Source organism: Halichoerus grypus, chromosome 7, assembly GCF_964656455.1.
Source record: "Halichoerus grypus chromosome 7, mHalGry1.hap1.1, whole genome shotgun sequence".
Classification (NCBI taxonomy): Eukaryota; Metazoa; Chordata; class Mammalia; order Carnivora; family Phocidae; genus Halichoerus; species Halichoerus grypus.
The window spans coordinates 32,933,336-32,956,495 of NC_135718.1; positions in this window are offsets into that span (position 1 = coordinate 32,933,336).

The following is a 23,160-nucleotide window of genomic DNA, read 5'->3' on the forward strand; positions in this document are numbered from 1 at the left end:
TCTTGAGGATACAGGGATAAGCAGGATAAGCCAGACCCTGTAGAAACAATCAAATAGGGGATATTTTTAAAGAAAAGGTAATAACAGGGTACAACAGTGATCATCATAGAGGATGCAGAATGAGATGGGGTGGATACTAGAGGAAGGACCTAACTGGGACTGCAGATGAGAGGGATCAGGAAAGGCTTCCCAGGAGGACAACACAAGCTGAATCTAGGAGACTGTCTTGACAGAAGTGAGGTGTGACGTTCTAGTAGAGCGACAGTATGGACCAAGGACAGAGGCATGAAACCACTATGGCTTTGTGAAACAAATAGAAGGTGAGCATCTCTTTATTTTATTGAAGTATAGTTGACATACAGTGTTATATTAGTTTCAGGTGTGCATTCCCACAAGGGTTCCCTTTGCTTCACATCCTCGCCAACACTTGTTATTTCTTGTCTTTTTGATACTATCCCTTCTGACTGGTATGAGGTGATATCTCATTGTGATTTTGATTTGCATTTCCCTGATGATTAGTGAGGGTGAGCATCTTTTCATGTGTCTATCAGAGAAGATGAACATCTTTTAACGGTTGGTTGTTAGAGAGACCATTGACCCAGCATGTCCAGGGTGGGGTGGGAAAGAGTGTATGTGCTCCCTCCTCCTGGCATACATGTGCACTGGGTTTTCTGATACAGACGTGGCTGAGTGGCAAGAAAATTAGACAGGAGAGTGAAGGCCCCTGTTCTCAGCTTCGGGGAAAATTTATTCTTTATTCATTTTTGTTCTCTAGAGCCAATTTCAAGCTTCTGCAAAGACTGGGTGTTCCCCAAATGCTTCAACAGACTGGCAAAGCAGTGACAAAGGCAGCCAAAACTGAACAGGCTCCCCAATTGTTCTAGGGACTTGCTGTTCTCCAGCCCTTTACCCTGAGGGGCCCTGGAGGCTGGGATGTGCAGGCCTGGTATTATCCCATTGACAGAAATAGACTCCCATGAATGGAAAGCAAGCACACAAAGGGAGATACATACCAGGCTATATGGGTGTGTACCCCTAGATGTGTTTTTTACCGCCAAAGTAGAGATTGGATATTTCTGACTCTTCTACAAAGCTGAACTTGGACAAAACTGCATGTAAACAAATTTGTTTCTCCAAATCACTGTCTTTCATCATTTCCCAATTAGATTGCAGTTTATTGGTTTCTAGAATTAGATTAAAGTAGTCGGTAGGCAAAACTCTTACTAAAATAATATCTGCCAAAATGAAAGGCACCAAGTTGGTTTGAACTCCAAATGAATCAAAATATAATATCCACATCTTCTCTCTGATGTCTCTTTCCTAATCCTATTGAACTCTGAATTCTGTATAAGGTTTATTTGTCCTGTTCAGAAGCTTAGTAGACTAAAATGGAATTACTATACTTAAGACATATGGTTCTGAAGGAGACTAAAACTTGTTTTCTTCCTTAGATTTACAAGAAAGTCAATTTCAGCTCAATTGACTTAACTTCAATAACCATTTTCTCCTTCCTGGGGAAGTCAAGTGGGTTTCAGTTGCAAAGAAGCATACTGATCTCTTTCATTAAGAAAGCATAACGTTAACAAAATTAAAGCAAGCCATGTCAGAGTGAATTGACCTCTCAGAACAAACTGGTGCCATTTCTAAATGACCGCAACAATTTACATGTGGTTGTTTTAACCCCCTTCCCCATCTACAATAGCAAACAAATATAATAACTTGAGGAAATAAACTGGGCATAAATATGTCCACAGAAGGAGACAGAATGGTTTAACAGGCTCTAATCTTGGCTCTAGCATCTTCAGAAAAGCTTAAGAAAGCCACTAGAATCTCTAGATCTCCTTGTCCTTACCTTCCAATGGGGAATGTAAGAGCTGAAAGTAGATTCATGGTTACTAAGGGCTGGGACTAGGAAGAAATGGGGAGAGACCTCTAATGGGGATGGGGTTGCTCTGTTGGGATGATGAAATGTTCTGGAACTAGACAGTGATTGTGGTTGCACACCTTGTGAATATACTAAAAACCACAGTACACTTTAAAATAGTGAATTTTATGGAATGTCTATTATATCTTAGAATTTAAAGAAAATACATGTGCGGGCGCCTGGGTGGCTCAGTTGGTTAAGTGACTGCCTTCGGCTCAGGTCATGATCCTGGAGTCCCAGGATCGAGTCCCGCATCGGGCTCCCTGCTCGGCAGGGAGTCTGCTTCTCCCTCTGACCCTCCCCCCTCTCATGTGCTCTCTCTCTCAAATAAATAAATAAAATCTTTAAAAAAAAAAAAAAAGAAAAGAAAATACATGTGCTACTTCACAGGGCTATCATTAGGAGGCAGAGAGAAAGTACACACAAAACCTCTGTCAAACTCTAATGTGTCATTTTTAGTGAGGATCAGTTGTATTAGTTGGGAGTTTTTTGTTGTTGTTTGTTTGTTTGGGTTTTGATTGTTAGACACCTAACTTGAGACTTTACTGACCCATGTAACCAAACTGCAGGCCCTAAAATTAGAGATTCCAAGTGGGCCACATTCTCTCCACCTCTCACCTTGGCTTTTCTGAACATCGCCTTCATTCCCTCAGTTGTGGCCGGAGCATGGGTATCGTGGCTGCCTGACCGGCAACTTCCATTTTGTCACCAGCGAAGTCTCAGAGTCTTTGGTTCTCTGGCCGGAAGCTCAGCACTACTGCACAGTTGCTCCATTTGACTCAATTTGGGTAAAATATGCAAACTTAGACCCATCACAGTGGCCTCAGAGATGACTTCTACAGGAAGATTGGCGGCTTCCATTAGAATCACACAGTAGAGGTGCACTCCCCAAAAGAGGTGGGCAGAAGGCTGCCTTCACCAGACAAAACAACAGATGTCCCACACTAGACCAGTGACCCAGGCTTCCCCATGTTGGTGTCAGAACGGACTTCAGATGTCCATCTCATCCAACCTCCTTACTTCATAGAGGAGGAAGCTCAGTTCAGAGAACTAGTTAGCAGAACCAAGACTAGATTTTTAACTGCCAACTTAGTGAATGAACATAAGTTGATGATTCTCAAATCCATACCACAGCATAAACTGGGGAACTTATTAAGAATACAGACTGCTGGGGCACCTGCGTGTCTCAGTTGGTTAAGCATCTGACTCTTGACTCTTAGGTTCGGCTCAGGTCATCATCTCCTGGTTGTGGGATGGAGCCCTGCATTGGGCTGTGCTTAGTGTGGAGTCTGCTGCAGATTCTCTCTCCCTCTGCTCTCATTCATTCTCTCTCTCTCCCCACCCCTCTCAAATAAATAAATAAATAAATAAATAAAATCTTTAAAACAATATATAAACCAGCAGACACTGTCACATATAGAAAAAACCTTTATCTTACTTTAAAAAAAATACAGATCACAAGGCTCCCACTTGAGACTTAAATAAGAACTTGGGGACTGTCGTGTATGTGAGTCTGGATTCAATTACAAGGGCCTCAGATGATTCTGATGTTTGGGCTTTACCACTTAGGAAAGAAAACCTGATACCTAGATCTCCACCTTGAGATGCTCATGCACTGAACCGAGCTGTGGGAGACCCTGATGTGCAGCTAAATTTGAGAACCACTAACTTAACATAATGCACATCAGAATCACTGGGGAGGCTTTTTTTTTTTTTTTAAAGATTTTATTTATTTGACAGAGAGACACACAGTGAGAGAGGGAACACAAGCAGGGGGAGCAGGAGAGGGAGAAGCAGGCTTCCCGCAGAGCAGGGAGCCCGATGCGGGGCTTGATCCCAGGAGCCCGGGATCATGACCTGAGCCGAAGGCAGACGCTTAATGACTGAGCCACCCAGGCGCCCCTGGGGAGGCTTTATTAATACAAGTGCCGGGGCCCAAATGTAGAGTAATGTAAATGTAGAGTTATTTAAGATGAAATGCAAATAAACACATGTGATGCTATCAAATGCAAATGACTCATCTAAAGTGATATGAACTAAACAGATACCTTTATGGAACCTGCGAAGTTGTCCTACCCTCACAAATGACATTTATATCTCATACTGGGCCTGGAAGCTGGCAAATTTATTTAGACACATCCCATTTCAGAGGTAATAAAATATGGGGGGAAATGTATATTTTAGAGTCATGGAAATATGGTGCTATTCCTATTTTCAGATGAGGTTCTAGAAGATTAAATGACTAACCCAAAGTAACATAGTTCATTATACGGCCAAGCCAGAAATACAACTTAGCTAGAGTTCTCCAGAAACTCCTCTACGAACAAACTTTCCATTTACAAACTTTCCTTGACAAGAACAAAGCAATTTGCCAAAACAAAATTTTGTCAGCTCTGCCTACAGCCAGCAGTTGGAATTAGGAGTCCCCTTGGGCTTGCTAATGGACACAGTGGCAGGCTTTTAAGACTTAACTGATCCCAAGGGTGGAGTTGGTATGTCTTTCAATGCAATGCAGGAATTAATTTTAAAGTATTTTAAAGCAGATACAATTTTAAAGTATTTTAAACTGAAAATTTGGAGCCCAAAAAAATATAAATGCATTTATCTTTGAAAACAATAATTTAAAAAGTCAAGATGATTAAAGAAGGAAAAATAGAATGAGACTAGAAGAATGAGGAAGAAAATGGTCAATTGGATCAGTTTTATGCTTTGAATAGATCATTATCAAATTGTCAGCATGACCAAATTTATCTGACATTGTATGGTTCTTTTCTTTCTTTTAAAATTACTATTTAGTTATAAGGAAATTAAATGTTTGTTAAAAAAAGAAAGCAACAGGGGCACCTGGGTGGCTCAGTCGGTTAAACATCTGCCTTAGGCTGGGGTCATGATCCCAGGGTCTTGGGAATGAGCCCCACATCGGGCTCCCTGCTCAGCGGAAGGTCTGCTTCTCCCTCTCCCACTCCCCTGCATGTGTTCCCTCTCTCGATGTGTCTCTCTGTCAGATAAATAAAATCTTGAAAGAAAGAAAGAAAGAAAGAAAGAAAGAAAGAAAGAAAGAAAGAAAGAAAGAAAGAAAGAAAAATTCAGAAACAAAAAGGGTAAACATTAATCTTCTTCCCCATCTTGTAAGAGATAATCAGTTTGGTATATATTTTTCCAGAATATACATGTCTACAGTGATTTTTCTTGGCTCATGTGTGCAGTTTGTAACTTGCTTTTTTCCATTTAACAATATATAGTGACCATCTTACATTATTTTAACCTGAAGGCAAGTTAAACAACTCACTGTAAGCACGTTGAATTACTTGTGTGGTGCCAAATGTTTGTTTGACATTATAGAGATGTCCCTAAATGCAGTCCAACTCTCTCAGCTTTATTAAAACTCTATTTATAAATCAAGCCCGAAGTCACTGGACAAGATGGCACATTCTTTGTTCTTCTCTGACTTTCAACATTTGTAGGGTAGCAAACCCCGCTTCCTAGTTCCTCATACCTCCTGTCAGCAGTGTGCTGGCAAACTGGCTCTCGGTGGAGAGGGAACCCTAATTTGTAGCAGGTTTATTGATTTCCACGTTGTAAATATTCCCACTATAGTTTGAAGTACCAGCAGTTTAACAGTTGGCTCCCAAAATTCCTGAATATTTAACATTCAGGTCTGAGCTGCTGGAGCACAGCAGTGTCCAGCCACTCAATGATCAATTATGGCACCTATAGGACTCTTTTATCTTGATATAACACTATTGCAGGCTGATTTCCTACATAGAGTCACTGCACCTAAAAGAAAGGCGGGTTTAATGGAACAAATGACCAAAAACCAAAGATGGGAGGGAAAAAAATGAATTAGGGGAACACCCTTATTTGCTTGGAATTTCTAGAATAAAAACCTCCAAGTATAATGAGGTTCTTCTGTTAGATGTATAGGTATAAATATTATTATGCTAACATTTTTTTCTTTTCCCTGATAAAAGGTAGTCCACAAGTCTGGTTTTATGTTCTATTAAAGGCTCTTTGCAGTTTTCCCTTTCCCAGATGTTAAATAGCTTTTTCCTCCAGTATTTTTTCCCGCATAATGATTTTTATGGAAGCAAATATAGTATGCATTTTAAAGTCTTACCAGTTGTGACAATAAAATAATGGGACTTTTAAAATCTAACTGTGTATTTGGAAAGATAGGAAAACCATACATTTATTTTCTTAGGAAAACACATGCTCATTCTGAGGAGAACGTCACTGCTCAAAATATTTTGGAAATCCTCTTGTTGAATTGTCTTTAGCACAAGATTATGAAGTGTGAATTAAAATTAGTTAGGTTGCCCCATAACACTGCTTCATATGTTTTAAATTAAAAGTAGAACCTCTGATGTGGGATAAAAAGCAATGGATTTGGAATCAGATCTGGATTGAAGTCCAACTCTGTTTTGTAACTCTGCACATCCCTTAACTTCTCCAAACTCACTTTCCTCCTCTGCGACTTGAGAATAACAGTGCCTACACCAGGGTTGTTCTGGAGATTAAATGAAACAAGGCATTGTTATAGTACCTTGTGCAATGAAAATGCAGGTTATTATTGGCCCAGCTTGATTATAATTGAATGGGCTCAGCTATTTCCAAAATTCAGATGTAACCACTGAAGGCATAAATGTTCCATCACTGAAAAAAATATTCAAATGAATGTGGAAAAGGCTCTGATGCCTCAGGTCAGTTTGTTGAACCCCAATGAGAACTCACCTGGGGTCCAGAGAAATATTCTGTGCAAAACCTCTCCTTACTCTCCAGGTCCTAAGCATTCTCATTTCCTCCTGCGCCTCTCCTTCTCAGCACCTACTCCATTGGATGAATGTAGGCAATGCTGGCTAAAAGCAGAGCATTTATAACAATGAAATTTGAAAGGATCCTGGCTAGGCTTTTGACAAGAACATTGTCATCTCTCTCACACCCAGCAGCCTGAGCCAGCCAGCCCTCCTCCTTTTAAATGGCTGGCTCCAGTGTGCCGCTAATCTTGCCATTTTAAGATAGCCTCGAGGGGTGAGACAAGTTCCGTAGTGGAACACAGGGCATAAGCAGGATGTTTTGTACAGTCCGAAGCAATGAGTGAGAAATTAACCCCAAGCCCGTCCAAGCCACAGTCACCAGCACTGCTAAGCAAATCCCAGCCATTTGCCCCCCAACCTGCTCCATCACATGAGTGAAATATTTAGCCAGGTTACCCCAAGTTTCTTGCTGTAAAACTAAGCCTTTGTGGTCTGCGGGAGCCATTACCGAAGTCTGTCATCGGCAATGCTCCTTTCAGTACTCTTGAAGTATCTTCTCTTTTTATGTTTCATGTTAATCAAAACAATGAACAGCCATCCCTTAGGTATTCCAACAATGCCTTACCACATATAGTCTGCAAAACAGAACAATAGACAAATGTCAGTTTGCTGTATTCTGTATCATTTTTTTAAAATTTTAGTTTTTAAAGTGTGCCTTCTTTATAAGAAAGAAAGAGGGGAAACTGCTTACCATTCTGAGGGGAAAAGAAAAGCTCTCACATGTGGCTGTAAAGTGTTCATTTATGGTGACGAGTTGTCCTGCATCATAACCTTATAAATGAAGGTTTGCTGGGGTCGCCCTCTGTAGACTCCACTAGGGTTCTATAGTTAGTGCAAGTAGAGTATAAAGTGCCTTAAAAAGAAAAAGAAGAACTTTTAGGGGTGCCTGGGTGGCTCCCTCAGTTAAGCGTCTGCTTTTGGCTCAGGTCGTGATCCCAGGGTTCTCTGGGCTCCCTGCGCAGCGGGGAATCTGCTTCTCTCTCGGCCTCTGCCCTTCCCCTTGTGCTAGTGTGCTCTCTCTCTCTCTCTCTTGCTCGCTCACTCTCAAATAAATAAATAAAATCTTCAAAAAAAAGAATTTTTTAAAACGGGCAAACACAAATCTAATAATATTTGAAATAGTTTACGAGATACAACTGTTCCATTAATAGATTAAACGCAATGAATACATTGACCCAAGGTTTAGTTATCCTTGATTAGAGCCACTACAGATTATTAAAAAAAAAAACAAGACAAAACTCAGCTTTTTTTTAGGAATCCTTGAGGTGGAAGAATCTTAATGTGACACTTCTATTAGTATTCTGTAAACATCAACTTAGAAACTGAGTACTTGATGTTTGAAGGTAAATTAGATATTGAAGAAGCAAACCAAATGTTCAAATGTTCTCATCCAGCAGTGATCAGTACCTCAGGCCTGTTTGGTAAAGCATTTAGTTACATATTTTCTTATTTCCTGTTGCTGCCTGCAAACATTTGCAAAATGTACATAATTACTCCTGTCGCTCAGTCCCATCAGTTATTAGTTTCTTGAACTCAAACTGAATCTTTGCGGTCTTGGTATGAATGTTAAACTACTTAATTGGGAAATATTTAAGCAATGATGACATTAAACATTCCTTCTTTTCTCCTAATGGAGACTTAATAGTCCTTCCCAATGAGTGTTTTAAAAATATGTATTTTTTAACTTTAAAAGTAGCTTGTGTTCACTGTTGAAAAACACAAAAATGAAGACAAAAAATGAAGAAAAAAGTCACCTGTAGTCTCACTACCAAAAGAACCACTTAACATTTTGTTGTATATCCTTTGAGAAATACTATATTTCAATTGAAAATATTTTTAATAAATGTTTAATGTATGCTCGGAACTGTTTCGGGTGCTGAGAGAAAAAGAGATGAATGAGGCATGGTTCTTTCTTCCCTAGGACTCACGAAGAGGGCATTTGAGTTATTGATCAGAAGCTAGTTTGTTTGTAGAAGTATTAGTTAACATTTCATAGTTTTCCAAGTTTTGAATATTTGTTTTTAAGCCTAATTAAAAACAGTTCTAAACCCCTAAAGTCCAGGCTATGCCCCAAACTAACTAAACTAGATGCTGGTGAAGACTTGGCATCAACCTATTTCTGGGTGATTCCAGTGTGCTGCCATGGTTGAGAACCACGATCTTACAGAAACAGCACGTTTTTTGTAAAAACATATGTACTTGCCCACTTAGAAGATGGCATCACCACCAAGTCCAAGGACCTGGTGTCCTCACTTGGAGGGTATCACTGGAAGCAGAGGTCTGTCTTACTGGCCAGTGCCACATTTTTGACCTCTGGGACTCTGAATTCCAGCCTGTAGATCCCCAATCCCTGCCTGCTCGGGATCAGGTGCATGGTCACCTCAGGTATTTGCTCATCTTCCTCCAGCCCAGCTCTGTGCTACTAAATGATTCTGATTCTGCCAGGCCCCCTGCCGTGTGGCCAGCACACAGGGAAAACAAGGCTTTGGCCCTTGGGCTGTATAGTCTATATCCTGAACTTTTTTAAACCATCTCACTTCCCACTGTGTTTCCAGACCCTTTTAAATCCCAGTTCCTGGTCTCTTGCCTCATTCTTGACCACAGTCTCAAACTGACCTCTTGGATCTGGCAGCTGATATTGCTCCTTTGGCTCCAGTCCTTGGCTCCAAAACCTGCTGTGCCCTACGCCTCTATCACAGCAGTCTCCTCCCCCCCTGGGGTGCCAGCGTCCTCCAGAGCAAACCAGCACCCCTCTCCTCAGCTTACGAAAGGGGAGAGGGCAGTTTTAACCTGCCTCAGTTAAGGTCCCTGGTCTCACCTAAATGTGCAGTTTGGGCCTGACCACTCTCACTTGGCTGATTTGACCCTTTGACCCAGCCTGGCGATTTTTATTTTCTTGGACATCACAAAGAATTGGAATTAAATGAGAGAAAATGCCCGGACGTGCATTAGGCTGAAGGCATTATATCAGATTTCTGTGCTTTGGAGGGGCTGGTGTCTGCCCTACATTCCATTCCACTGACCATGTGGTGCATTCTCGGTGCAGGCGGCTGGTTGAAGTGTGTATCAGAAAATACAGCTGCTCACCCCTCAGAGCTCCAAGTGCCCTCTCTTGTCATCCGCTTTCCCCAGCTCCGGCCTGCCCCTTCCTGGCCTGGACCATAGCTTTGATCCAGGGTTTATCCTGATGTCTATTCATGGCTTATATTTGTCCCTAGTCCCAAACCCGTGTCACAGATCCCTCCAAGGGGACAGAGAGGCCAAATTCCTGACATCAGGTTCATGGACATTTGTTGTTTTTCCTACCCAGCCTCCTCTCTCTTATTCTGGGGACAGCACCCAACTTTTGCTTGGGGGATTCTATGGTCGCCTCAAATCAGAAATCACATAGATCCACCGTGCATGAGAAGTGTCCCTCCCTTGGCCAAGGCGTGGCAGAAGTCCCAAGCTAACTCATTCAGATGCTCTCTCTCTGAAACGTGACAGTGGCCCCGGTCAAGCCTACTGAGCAGGAAAATGATGCTTTTTTGTTTCTACACCTACAGCCTCTGACCTTCCTAGTTCATTCCCCTTTCTAAGCTTCATTCTATTGTTTTTACCTCAATTTCCAGAGTTTCTTTATTTTAGTATTTGTTTTACAATAGCAAGAGATGGTTCTATTGTTTGTGACCAGTAGGTACAACTAGTTTACAGCCAACTTTTTTTTCTTTTTTCTTTTTACAATTTTACAGAATTATTTGGAAAGTGTGTTTTATTTATATATTTACTTACTTTAAAGATTTTATTTATTTATTTTTTTGAGAGAGAGGATGAACAAGGGGAGGGGCAGAGCGAGAGGGAGAGAGAATCTCAAGTAGACTCCATCCTCCAGCCCTGAGATCATGACCTGAGCTGAAATCAAGAGTCGGACGCGAAGGAGCGCCTGGGTGGCTCAGTTGTTAAGCGTCTGCCTTCGGCTCAGGTCATGATCCCAGAGTCCTGGGATCGAGCCCCGCGTCGGGCTCCCTGCTCTGTGGGAAGCCTGCTTCTCCCTCTCCCACTCTCCCTGCTTGTGTTGCCTCTCTCGCTCTGTCTCTCGCAGTCAAATAAATAAATAAAATCTTAAAAAAAAAAAAAAAGAGTCGGACGCGTAACCAACTGAGCCGCCCAGGTACCCAGAAAGTGTGATTTATATCCCAGGATTGCATGAAAGGACTGTAAAGCAGAACTAGATTGCATATCTTCCCATACAGCCCTCCCTCTGTGCAAATAAGGAAACTGACATTTTAGGAATTGAGGTAACATGTAGTGTGCTTGTCGTCTACTTACTGAGTTCATATTAGGGGAGGTGTCTATTAACCACTTCTGATAGATGGGGAGGGAGCCCTCCCCCATACAACATGTGAATAATTCATTCACGTAAATTTTCTTGAAAACAGCACTTCAGAGCTTCCAAAGTTCACTAGAGTCTTTTTTCCTTTTAGAGAGGTGCCTTATGATTTACATTTGGTCATTTAAAATAAAGGAATTTGGTCAGATTTTTCAATTTTCCATAAAACTCTCCAGTTACAGAATAAAATATCCTTTTTTGGAAAGGAATTGTAATTATTACCACCTACTGTCTCCAATTCATATTATCCACTTCCTATGCAGAGATAACACTCTAGCTCCATCAGTAAATGCAAAAGATGCAATTGGAGTGGTATTTACAGGGTGAAAGAGTGTTCAGTCTTTGGGGGCCCATAGACTTTGTCCATGACTTGTATAATCCTAGCAAAGGTAAGTTTTTTTTTACATCTCAGAGCTTCAGCTCCCCTCATTTATAAAACAGTGTGCCAGTGATACCTGTCTTAGGGAAACCCAATGCAGGTTTGATGAGAAAGTATTAACCACTTTCTGCTTGCAGGCTGGGACATCACAGGCAAATAAACATTTGTTGAATGAAGCATTTGTGTGTTACCTCCCAAGTCCACTTCACTCTCCGGAGACACTTTCTTAAAATTATGCAGTAGGCAGATGATGAAAAACTGTCCCTGGGACTTAATCATAGAAAACATTCCTGACAAAGTACATTTTGGGGTATTTGGTCCAGGAACATAGCCAGTGATTTTGCAAGTGTATCTCTCCAGCAAAAACAAGGCCTTTGGACAATAGGACATCTTACTACTTTGGCTTTTTGTCTACTTTAGTTTGCTCTCCTTCTACAGATAGTTGTGTTCAACCTGAAAGAGACTGGGGTCTAAAGTCTAAGCCCACAATCTTACTGAGGAGGAAACCGAGGTACAAAGGAAACAAACTGTGTGGCTTATTCATTGATACAATGTCAATAGGAGTAAAAAAGGCTTTTTTTTTTTTTAAGATTTTATTTATTATTTTAGAGAGAGAGAATCACACGTGTAGGCAAGCAGGGAAGGGGCAGAGGGAGAGGAGAGAGAGAGAGAATCTCCAACACACTCCCTGCCGAGCATGGAGGCCAATGTGATGCGGGGCTCCATCCCTGACCCTGAGATCATGACCTTACCTGAAATCAAGCGTTGGACATTTAACCGACTGAGCCACCCAGGCGCTCCTAGAAAAGGCTTTCCACTCTTTTACTCTCTCTGCCCCCCAACATTTGAGGAATTATGCTAAGTCAGGAATAAACTACCTGGATAAAAAAATGATAGAAAAACTTGTCTCATTTCAGGCAGCCCTTCAGTCTATGACCACCATGAAAAGCACGAAAAGAGGTAGGGACTGCTGATGGTGAATGATCTGTGGTTTTCCACAGAGCAAAAGCCACAGCCAATGAGTCTGACAGAGGTTTTTTTTTCCTTTTACCCCCTCTCTGTTTCTGATAATGGGTGCACTTTGTGTCTGTGTGAAACTGGAAGACACTAAAATAAATAATAATAAACTTATGTTGGATATTGATTTTTTTCAGCCTTCCAGTTTCTGCCTATGTCTTAGAAACTTAAAATAGTTAAGGGATAGCATTCATTTTTTAAAGCCCAACTCAGCTATATTTGTTGATACACAAAAAATGAAAAAAAAAATTGGGCACCTGGGTGGCTCAGTTGGTTAAGTGTCTGCCTTTGGCTCAGGTCATGATCTCAGGGTCCTGGGATCGAGCCCTACATTGGGTTCCCTGCTCAGCGGCGAGTCTGCTTCTCCCTCTCCCTCTGTGATCTCTTTCACTTTCGCTCTCTCAAATAAATAAATAAAAATATTTTTTAAATGAAAAAAAATTAAACCAGCAAGGGTGTAATTACCATCCAAATAAATTATGAATGTTGATATGCCAAATAAGGCACCTGCATACTGTCTGATTCACAAAGGCACTTAACAAATATTCGTTGAATCAATGAATTAATGAGTGAAAGATAAACACGTGCATGGGCAAATCAAGTCAACTATTAATTTTTATGCTGGATTATGGAATATGGAGCAGCAAGGAGTCAGGGACACTGGTCCAATCCCAACATTTTACACAGGAGGAACTGAGGCCCCAGAGCGGTCATTTGACTAAGGAGCAGGCTGGTGACAACTCTGAAAGTATTCTTACTTCCCTCAAGCTGTCATTCCAATCCTCTTGACAAATTGACTTATAATGTGTACACAATCAGCTTGCTGATGTAATAGATTTTCCTCACTCAGTTTTCTCTAATGACAGCAGCTTTCTTTCATTCATGCAATGCACATTTATTGCCTGCTACTATGTGCCTGTCCTAGTCTAAGCGGTGAACAAAACAGACCAAAATCTCATCTTTAGGGAGCTTATAATCTAGCAGGAAAAGAGCAGGCAAAAGAAAAGAAAGTGAGTAAATATATCATATATCAGATGGTAAAAAGTGCTCAAAATAAAGCAGGATAAAAATAATGGGGATCCACTATTAGGTATATACTCAAGAAAAATTATAACATATGTCTACACAAAAACTTGTGCACACATGTCCTTAACAGTGCTACTCTTAATAGTCAAGAAGTGGAAACAACCCAAATATCCATCAACTGAAGACTGGAGCAATAAAATGGAGTATTATCCAGCAATAAAAAGGAATGAGGTGCTGATTCATCATACGCCATGGATGAACCTTGAAAACATGACACTAAGAAACCAGTCACAAAGGACTACATATTGTGCAATTCCATCTGTATGAAAAGTCCAGAGTAGACAAATATATGGAGACAGAAAGTAGAAAAGTGATTGCCTAGGGCTAGGGAGTTGGGATGATTGGGATTCATGGCTAAAAGGTGCAGAATTTCTTTTGGGGGCAATTAAAATGTTTTAGAATTGATAGGGAGTTGGATGCACAACTATATGAATACACTAGAAGTTATGGAATTGTACACTTTAAATGGATGAAGTGCATGGTAGTGTGAACTATTTCTCAATAAATGATGGAGGATACTGGGGCAGGAAGGGGTTGCTGCTTTTTTAGGAAGGGTGGTCAAGGAAGGCCTTGTGGATAATGGGATGTTTGAGCAGAGCCTTCCAGGAATTGAGAGAGTGAGCCTGTCGATAACTGGAGGAAGAATATTTCAGGCAGAAGGGACAGCAAAAGCAAATGCCCTGTGGTGAGTAAAAGATTGGGATTTTAAAGGAACAGCAAGATCATGTGGCTGGTGTGTGAGCATGGGGGAGGTAGTAGAAGAGGAGGGTAGACAGTTAACAGGATAGGGTAGGGACATGTTGGCAGAACTTGTTGGCTGAAGAACTATGGCTTCTCTCTGAGTGAGATGAGCAACCACTGGAGGCTTTTGAGCAGAGGCATGACATGGTTTTTAGACAAATCACTCTGCTACCCTTACAGTAGATCAGAAAATTAACTGATTTTGGGGCACCTGGGTAGCTCTGGGACATTGCACGGGTGGGGGTGCGGGAAGGGAGTAGATATGATACACATATAATGATACAGTTTTTAACCACTTAACTTTGGTTAAGTGTCTGCCTTCAGCTCAAGTCATGATCCCAGGGTCCTGGGATGGAGCCCCAGAGTCGGGCTCCCTGCTCAGCGGGGAGTCTGCTTCTCCCTCTCCCTCTGCTCTTCTCCCTGCTTGTGCTCTCTCTCTCTCTGTGTCAAATAAATCAATAAAATCCTTAAAAAAAAAAAAGAAAGAAAAACAAAATTAACTGATTTCATAGTAGTGTTCAAACAAACTTCTGGCTTCACTTCTGGGCTTAACATAAATTCAGAACATAGGTGGAACCGGGTCAGGGGTCTCCCATACCCAGGCCTGCTGAGAACATCACTCAGTCTTCGCCATTGGAACCAGGGGCTAGGGAGGAGCTTGGAGCTCTGAGGCTAGATCTGACACAACTTCATCTGGTTTTAGAAGGACTTTCTTTAGGAGAGGAGACAGCGATCAGATTAACCAGCAATTGTATTTGACAATGAGAATGCCAAGCCTTAAAATGATTATCTGATATAACTGTGAGGCCAGGGATAGGGATGAGCAGTGGAAGCTGACTTCTGAGTCCTTGTCTAAGTCAAAGGATAGGCTGAGGGAAGATAAAATTACTGAGTTCACAGACTTTAGAATCCATTTATCTATCCTTAACTTCCGCTCTCTGTGTGCTTTTTACCAAGAAAGGCTGCAGAATCAACGGGGCCAGAAGGGGTGGTGGGAGGAAGGAAGTGATGAGATGTATTTACTTTACTGATGACTTATAATTTCCTTATGGTTTTTCAGAACAATTCTTTTTGTATTTTTTCTTCTTCCTATACATTTTACATTAAACTGTTTTTTTAATGTGCATATTTGAAAGCATCGTATTTCTGTAGATGAGGTTTAAGGAATATATTTTTTTTTCCTCTTAAGATTTTTACCTTGCTTAGCTAATTTCACTATTGACAACCTGCATTTACTTAAATAAAATAAATAACAGGGCTGCATATAAGATATTTTGACAGAATCGCTAGTGGTGTGAATACTAGAGAATTATGTTTTAGGAGGTGAGAAATGCCCTTTTGAATTAGTCATTCTCAGTATCTCAGATGGTGATGGCGCTGAACAGAAAATCAGGCAATGCTGATTTTATAAAGAGTTAGGCATGTATTTTTTTCTCCACTCCTAAAAATAAGCTATCCAAAATGTAGTCGATAAAACTATGCCCGCTCTCAGAAAAGCTCTGGGTAATTAAGATGAATAACCTATCAGACGGATATTTCTACCGTGAGCGTGCTCATTATTCTTGAGGGGATTCAGACATGTTTGGGGAAAGAAGATTCTGTGGCTGGTTTCATCAGCATGACCCAGGGGTTGGATCCAAGGCATAAGGGACCAAACTGAATAGACGAGATAGAAGTGTTGGAGGCTTGTGGAGACAGGCTGAGGAGGTGTAGTATTTGCACAGTGAGGGTGTAAGATGAGTTTAGGGACTAAGGTTGGGAGCCTGGAAAGTGGTCTGATGAGCAGTCAGCTATAGGCTTTTCCCTTCCTATCTTTGAGGACATTTGTCTCTTTCATTACCACTCTGTTCCTCTTTACTTCTCTCTCTTGTCCTTTCCCTGCCATCCCATTTGCTCTGTCTCCCTCCATGGATATTATGATACACATATAATGATACAGTTTTATGGATTGTTGTATTTACTGAATAAAGTTTTATATTCCTGTTTTTATTTTTTCATTCATCCTCTTGCAGGTTGCTTGAGAAAGGAAAACAAAAAAACAAAGAACAGTAAACAGAAAGCAAAAAAAAAATTTTTTTTTAATAAGTGGATTTCTTCTTTTTAGTGGGTCAATGGCTTTTCATGGCGTGGTGGGGGAAGCCTTCCCCATTGACTCCAAATGTACACAAAAGTATTCAAAAAGGTTCCTTTGGTCAAGAAGAAAAGCAGTGGATTAGAAAGGTGTGTGGGGGGGGGCTCATCCTATTTCTGTACGTTATATAATAGACAGAAATTGATTTTTGATAAGGAAGTAAGCAGCTGCAAATACTGAAGTTCAGCTTTCGTGAGAAATGGTTGCTCTATTTTAGGGTTCTTGCCAGAGCTGAAACAGGTGCTGGCTTTTTCTTCTTTTTTTAATACTCATAACTCACAGGGGTTTAGCTGACTGGAAGGAGGCCCCCACTCAATGGACCTGTGCCCAAATGGGATGTTGCTCAGGCAGCACAATATGCTCTAACCAGCTTGATGCTCTGATACAATTCCCAAAGCCCTTCTCAAATAGTTGGCTGGGTGGACTCCCACCCATATTAAAATTAGAATAGCACCTGCCACATTGAGCATGTGTTAAGTTTCTGAAAATACTAGAGAAGGAAGATGGCAAAAATATTCATACCAATGTCCTTAAAGAGACGGTAGCTCTGGGACATTGCACGGGTGGGGGTGCGGGAAGGGAGTAGAAATCATCAATGACTTTGTTTCTCAAGTCTTTAAATGAATGCAGGACTATGGGAACCCTTTGAACCAAATCGTGGTAAAACATTTGTTTACGCCCCTTTATTTTACAGTTTTCAAGCATTAGCTTAGTTTTGCCAAACTTCTGAGTGCCTTTTACTTATTTTTAAAATATTGTGAAATTTTGCTGAGAACAGAATATAATGCAGAAAGTGCAAAGAGGAAGGTGAAAGTGCTAAGTGGGTTTTCAGAGATAACTGAGGACAATTCGCAGTCCACCTATGCCGCCACAAACTCAAATGCCTGTTAGGTCTGTGGGTCACGTCAAGGAGAGACTTGGCCCAGGGGTAACGAAATGGGGAGTAGGAGACACGAGGCCTGTGTGGTTCCACACAGGACCACACTTAGTTCCACCAGCGGTACCCATGTGACCACATGGCTCGTGGCCACCAGGTCTTCTGAGTGTTCAAGAGAAGCCAGACATCTTTATGCTGTATAAGATTTCTCAATTTTTAAAACACTGGGGAGGTCTTGGGGCACCTGGGTGGCTCAGTCGGTTGAGCGTCCAACTCTTGGTTTTGGCTCAGGTCATGATCTCAGGATTGTGAGATCAAGCCCCACATTGGGCTCTGCACTCAGCGGGGAGTCTGCTTGAGATTCTCTTCCCCTCTCTCTCTCATAAATAAATAAATCTTTAAAACACCAGGGAGGTCAAACAAAACACATCTGCCAGCTCATGTAGCTGGGGGCTGCTGATTAGTGACCCCTGCCCTGCACAGCTCTGTTCTCTGTACCATCCGCTGCTCACCAAGCTCCCCTTGGATTTAATGGAACTTTCTTTCCTTTAACTTTAGAATTACAGCATTTTATTTTGAAGCATAGGTTGATTAAACTCTGAGAGTAAATAGCTTGGACTTTGTAGTATCTATCTGATCATTTTGTGCCACGAGGCTCATAGAGAAGCTAATCAAAAGGGACCAGGGGAGAAGGGAGAATGTGGCTGCACTTCTCGTCCTAGTGATGATGTTCCAAGACTCCGCATGAATTTGTGTTTTAAAAGCTTTGAGGCTGCTCATTCCACAAGGCATGTAGGTCACACTTGAGAACACATCTCATATCTGCCCATCAGCATTTTTCATCCTCTCTTACTACTCAAGTCAGCTCAGTGAGATTTAGTAGTGGAAGTGTATGGAACAGTTGGACAGAAATATCTTTATTTCTGCTGAATTAGAGAGCTGTGTGGGGCTACCATATGGAGAGTCAGCTAAAGAAAGTGAGTAAAAACAGAGGAAACTGTATTTCCAACACAGGAAAATAAGGCCAAGGGGGAGAGCGAGAGTGAGAGCGAGAGCGCGTGCAAAAGTCCAGACCTTAATGACATTGACTGGACCCCTGGATCTAGCTATGCCTGAAGCAAATATACCCTCTGACTTTACAGTTAAATGTACTGACTTCTTTCATCACTTAAGCATTTTGAATAGGTTATCTTACCACTTGCAATTAAAAGAGTCCTGATTGGACTTTGTCATTTAATTTAAGCATTTAATAAGCATCTACTATGTTCTAAAGGTTATGCTAGGAAGTGCTGGGGATACAGAGTTGAGCAAGATGATTTCTTTATAAATTAAAATTTTGAAAACTTGACCTTTTATTAGCAATTTGATACATTTGTCTTTCTCTCTTACACACACACACATATACATTCTTCTTTTTTTCAAATTAAACATTTTTTAGAGTAAGATGAAGAGATTAAGACCCTTTACTGCTAATAGATATCTCCTTAGAATTATAACTATTTCTTGTTTTGTTTGTTTATTTGTTTTGTTATATTCCACATATGAATGAAATCATATGGTATTTATCTTTCTCTGACTGACTTATTTCACTTAACATAATACCCTCTAGGTTCACCCATGTCACAAATGGCCAGATCTCATCCTTTTTTTTTTTTTTAAGATTTTATTTATTTATTTATTTGAGAGAGAGAGAATGAGAGAGAGAGAGCACATGAGAGGGGGGAGGATCAGAAAGAGAAGCAGACTTCCAGCTGAGCAGGGAGCCCGATGTGGGACTCGATCCCAGGACTCCAGGATCATGACCTGAGCCAAAGGCAGACGCTTAACCAACTGAGCCACCCAGGTGCCCCAGATCTCATCCTTTTTTATGGCTACATAATATTCTTGTGTGTGTGTGTGTGTGTGTGTGTGTGTGTGTGTGTACACCATATCTTCTTCATCCATTCATCTACTGATGGACACTTAGGTTGCTTCCATATCTTGGCTATTGTAAATAATGATGCAATAAACATGAGGGTTCATATATCTTTTTTTTGCATATATCTTTTTGAATTAGTGTTTTCATTTTCTTTGAGTAAATAGTTGTGGACTTGTTGGATCATATAGTATTTCTATTTTTAATTTTTTGAGGAACCTCTATACCATTTTCCACAGTGGCTGTACCAATTTACATTCCCACCAATAGTGCATGAGTTTCCTTTTTCACCACATCTTCTCCAACACTTATTTCTTCTTTTTTTAAAAAAAATTATCTATTTGAGAGAAAGAGAGAGACTAGGTGGAAGGACAGAGGGAGAAGGAGAGAGAATCTCAAGCTGACTCCACGCTGAGTGGAGCCCAACATGGGGCTTGATCCCAGGACCCTGGGATCATGACCTGAGCCAAAATCCAGAGTCAGCCTCTTAACCAACTGAGCCACCCAGGCACCCTCTTCTTTGATACTAGCCATTCTGACAGGTGTAAGGTGATATCTCATTATGGTTTTGATTTGCATATCCCTGATGATTAATGATGCTGAGCATCTTTTTAAAAATCTGTTGGCCATCAGTACGTCTTCTTTGGAAAAATGTGTCTTCAGGTTCTTTGCCCATTTTTTAATTGGACTTTTTTTGGGGGGAGGTGTTGAACTCTATAAGTTCTTTGTATATTTTTGGATATTAACTCCTTATCAGATATATCGCTTGCAAATATCTCCTCCCATTCAGTAGATTGCCTTTTTGTTTTGTTGATGGCTTCTTTCACTATGCAAAAGCTTTTTATTCTGATGTAGTCCCAATGGTTTATTTTTGCTTTTATTTCCCTTGCCTCAGGAGGTATATCTAGCAACATATCTAGAAAAATGTTGCTATAGCTGATGTCAAAGAAACTACTACTTGTGTTCTCGTCTATGATTTTTACAGCTTTAGGTCTCAGATTTAGGTTTCTAATCCACTTTGAGCTTATTTTTGGGTATAGTGTTAGAAAGTGGTCCAGTGTCATTCTTTTGCATATAGCTGCGCAGTTTTCCCAGCACCATTTATTGAAGAGACTATCTTTTCTGCATTGTATAGTCTTGTCACCTTTGTCATAGATTAATTGACCATATGAGTGTGTTTATTTCTGGACTCTATTCTGTTCTGTTGATTTATGTGTCTATTTTTGTGCCAGTACCATACTGTTTTGATTATTACAGCTTTGTAGTATATCTTGAAATCAGGAATTGTGATACCTCCAGCTTTGCTCTTCTTTCTCAAATTTCTTTTGGCTATTCGGGGTCATTTGTGGTTCCCTAGGATGGTCTGCTGTTATCAAATTCGGGAAAATTAACACTGATGATACAATAAGTATTCGTATCTAAAATACAATTTATATTCAAATTTTGCTGACTGTCTCAATATTGAATACAACAGTACTTTTCTTCACCAATCCAGGATTTAATCCAAGACCACACACACATTCCATTTAGTTCCCATATCTCTTCAGTGTCTTTCAATCTGCAATGGCTTGTCAGCCTTTCACTGTTTTTCATGACATTAACATTTTTAAAGAGTGCTTGCCTATTATTTTATAGACTGTCCCTCACTTTGGTGTGTCTGAGTGCCTTCTGTGACTTCATTATGAAGATGCATTCTTGGCAAGAATATAACATGGTATACATATCTTCCAGTGCATCACAGCAGGGATCACCTCATGTGCCTTCATCCCACTTTGAGTGATGTTAATTTTGATCACTTGGCTACAGTGTTATTTATGGTATTTTGGTAAAGGTACCATTTCTTCTTCTATAATTAATAAGTAATCTTTAAGAGGATGCTTTGAGTCTGTATACCTATTCTGGTCCTGAACAAATTTTTGACCAATAATTTTAGCATCCATTGATGATTCTTGCCTGAATCAATTAATAACATGGTGGTTCAAAATGGTGATTCAAAAAACTCTATTGTTCCTCATACATTATGCAGTTGACATTTTCCTATAAATAGAAACTTTCTCTTTCCCCCTATTCCTTTATGTCTGTTTGTTTTTAGCAGAAGTATGGACTTAAGGAAACTTTTCCTTTTCTTTCTGAAACAAATTCAAACTTAAAGAAAAGTTGCAGATGTAGAACAAAGAGTTCCCCATCACACAACCATCTGAGGAAAAGTTGATGACATAATGTCCATTACTCCTCAATACTTTAGAATTCTTTTAAACAAGGACATTCTCCTATATAACCACAATACAACCTTTAAAATCAGGAAATTAACATTGATAATTACTATCTAATCTATAGACCCAATTTGTATTTCTTCATTTGTTCCATGAATGTCCTTTGTCACAAAAAGATCCAATCCGGGAATACACATTGCATTTAATTGCTATACCTGTGTATCTTTCCTTGACTTTTATGACTTTAACACTCTCGAAGTTCAGTCATTTTGTAGCCTGTCCCTCAATTTCACTTTGCTTTATGTTTCCTTGTGATGATAGATTCCAAGTTTTGTGTTTTGAGAGGGATATCTCAAAAGTGAGGTTGTGTGTCCTCAGTATACCCTATGAGGTAGCATACAATTTCAGTTTGTCCTGTCATGGTGATGTTACCTTCTCTGACTTGATTAAAGTGGTATCTGCTGCAAGGTTTCTGTGCTATAGTTACTTTCTCTCACTTCATACTCAACAAGTATTTTATAGTTATTTTGAGATCATGGAAGTATTCTGTTCCTCATTAAAATTCACCCACTAATTTCAACATTCACTGATATTTCTTGGCTGAATTTATTACCATAATGGTTGCCAAATAGTGATTTCCTAATTCCATTTTTTATCTACATTCATCAATTGATTTTCCACTGTAAGGAGGTTTTCTATCTATCTATCTATCTATCTATCTATCTATCTATCTATCTATCGATCTATCATCCATCCATCCTCTATTTACATCAGTATGGGCTCATGGATTCTTATTTTGTTTCACATGTTACAATCTGCTACCAATGATATTTATTTTATTACTCAAATTGTCCCTGATTTGAGCATGAAACTCTTGGAAACTTTTGACATGTCCTCATATTCTTTGAACTTTGAACTCTTCTTTACACAACAAGGTAATCATTTTGTGTTTTCCATGGCACAGTGCTAGAATCAGCCATTTTTTCCAAGAAGCTCTGGTTTTCATTAGTGGGAAATGGAATTTAGAAACCAAGATCTGGGCACTTAGTATGCTTATTGCTTCTGGGTTGTGATTGCTTCTAGACCCTTTCGGCCAATATAAATAGTAAATCTGTACCTATGTATTTTTAAATCATTACTTTATAATGATTCCCTAATTCCAGTCCAGCAGCACAGAGTTCTACATGTCCATGCCCCATTTTATATTTACACATTTGTTTTCCAACAGCAAAAGCTCTGATTTCCAAAATCTTCAATATAAGGTTAATCATTTGCTCTATCCTACAATAGTCACAAAATGCTCTGAGAATGCACCCATACTGCTGCCAATAACAAACTTACCAAGTAAAATTCAAAATGTATTTGCAGTTCTTTTTGTCTTTAGAATATGTTTATATGTTCAGAGTCCTGAATTAGTTTCCCCCATGTGCTTATATTACCCATTTGACATACAGCTCCCAGTATATTTGGTTTTGTTTGTATTCAATTTTAGTTTTTGTGCTAACTTGTTGACTTAATTTTTTGAATATGTAAAAACATTAGCATGGTTCCAAAAGTCAAATAATACTCAAAAGTTTACTCACAGAAGTGACACTCTCTACTTCCTCTCCCCCACTTTCCCACTTTTCCTTTGTAGGCGACATTATCATTAATACCTGGTTTATCCTTCTTGTGACTCTTTTTGCAAAAATAAG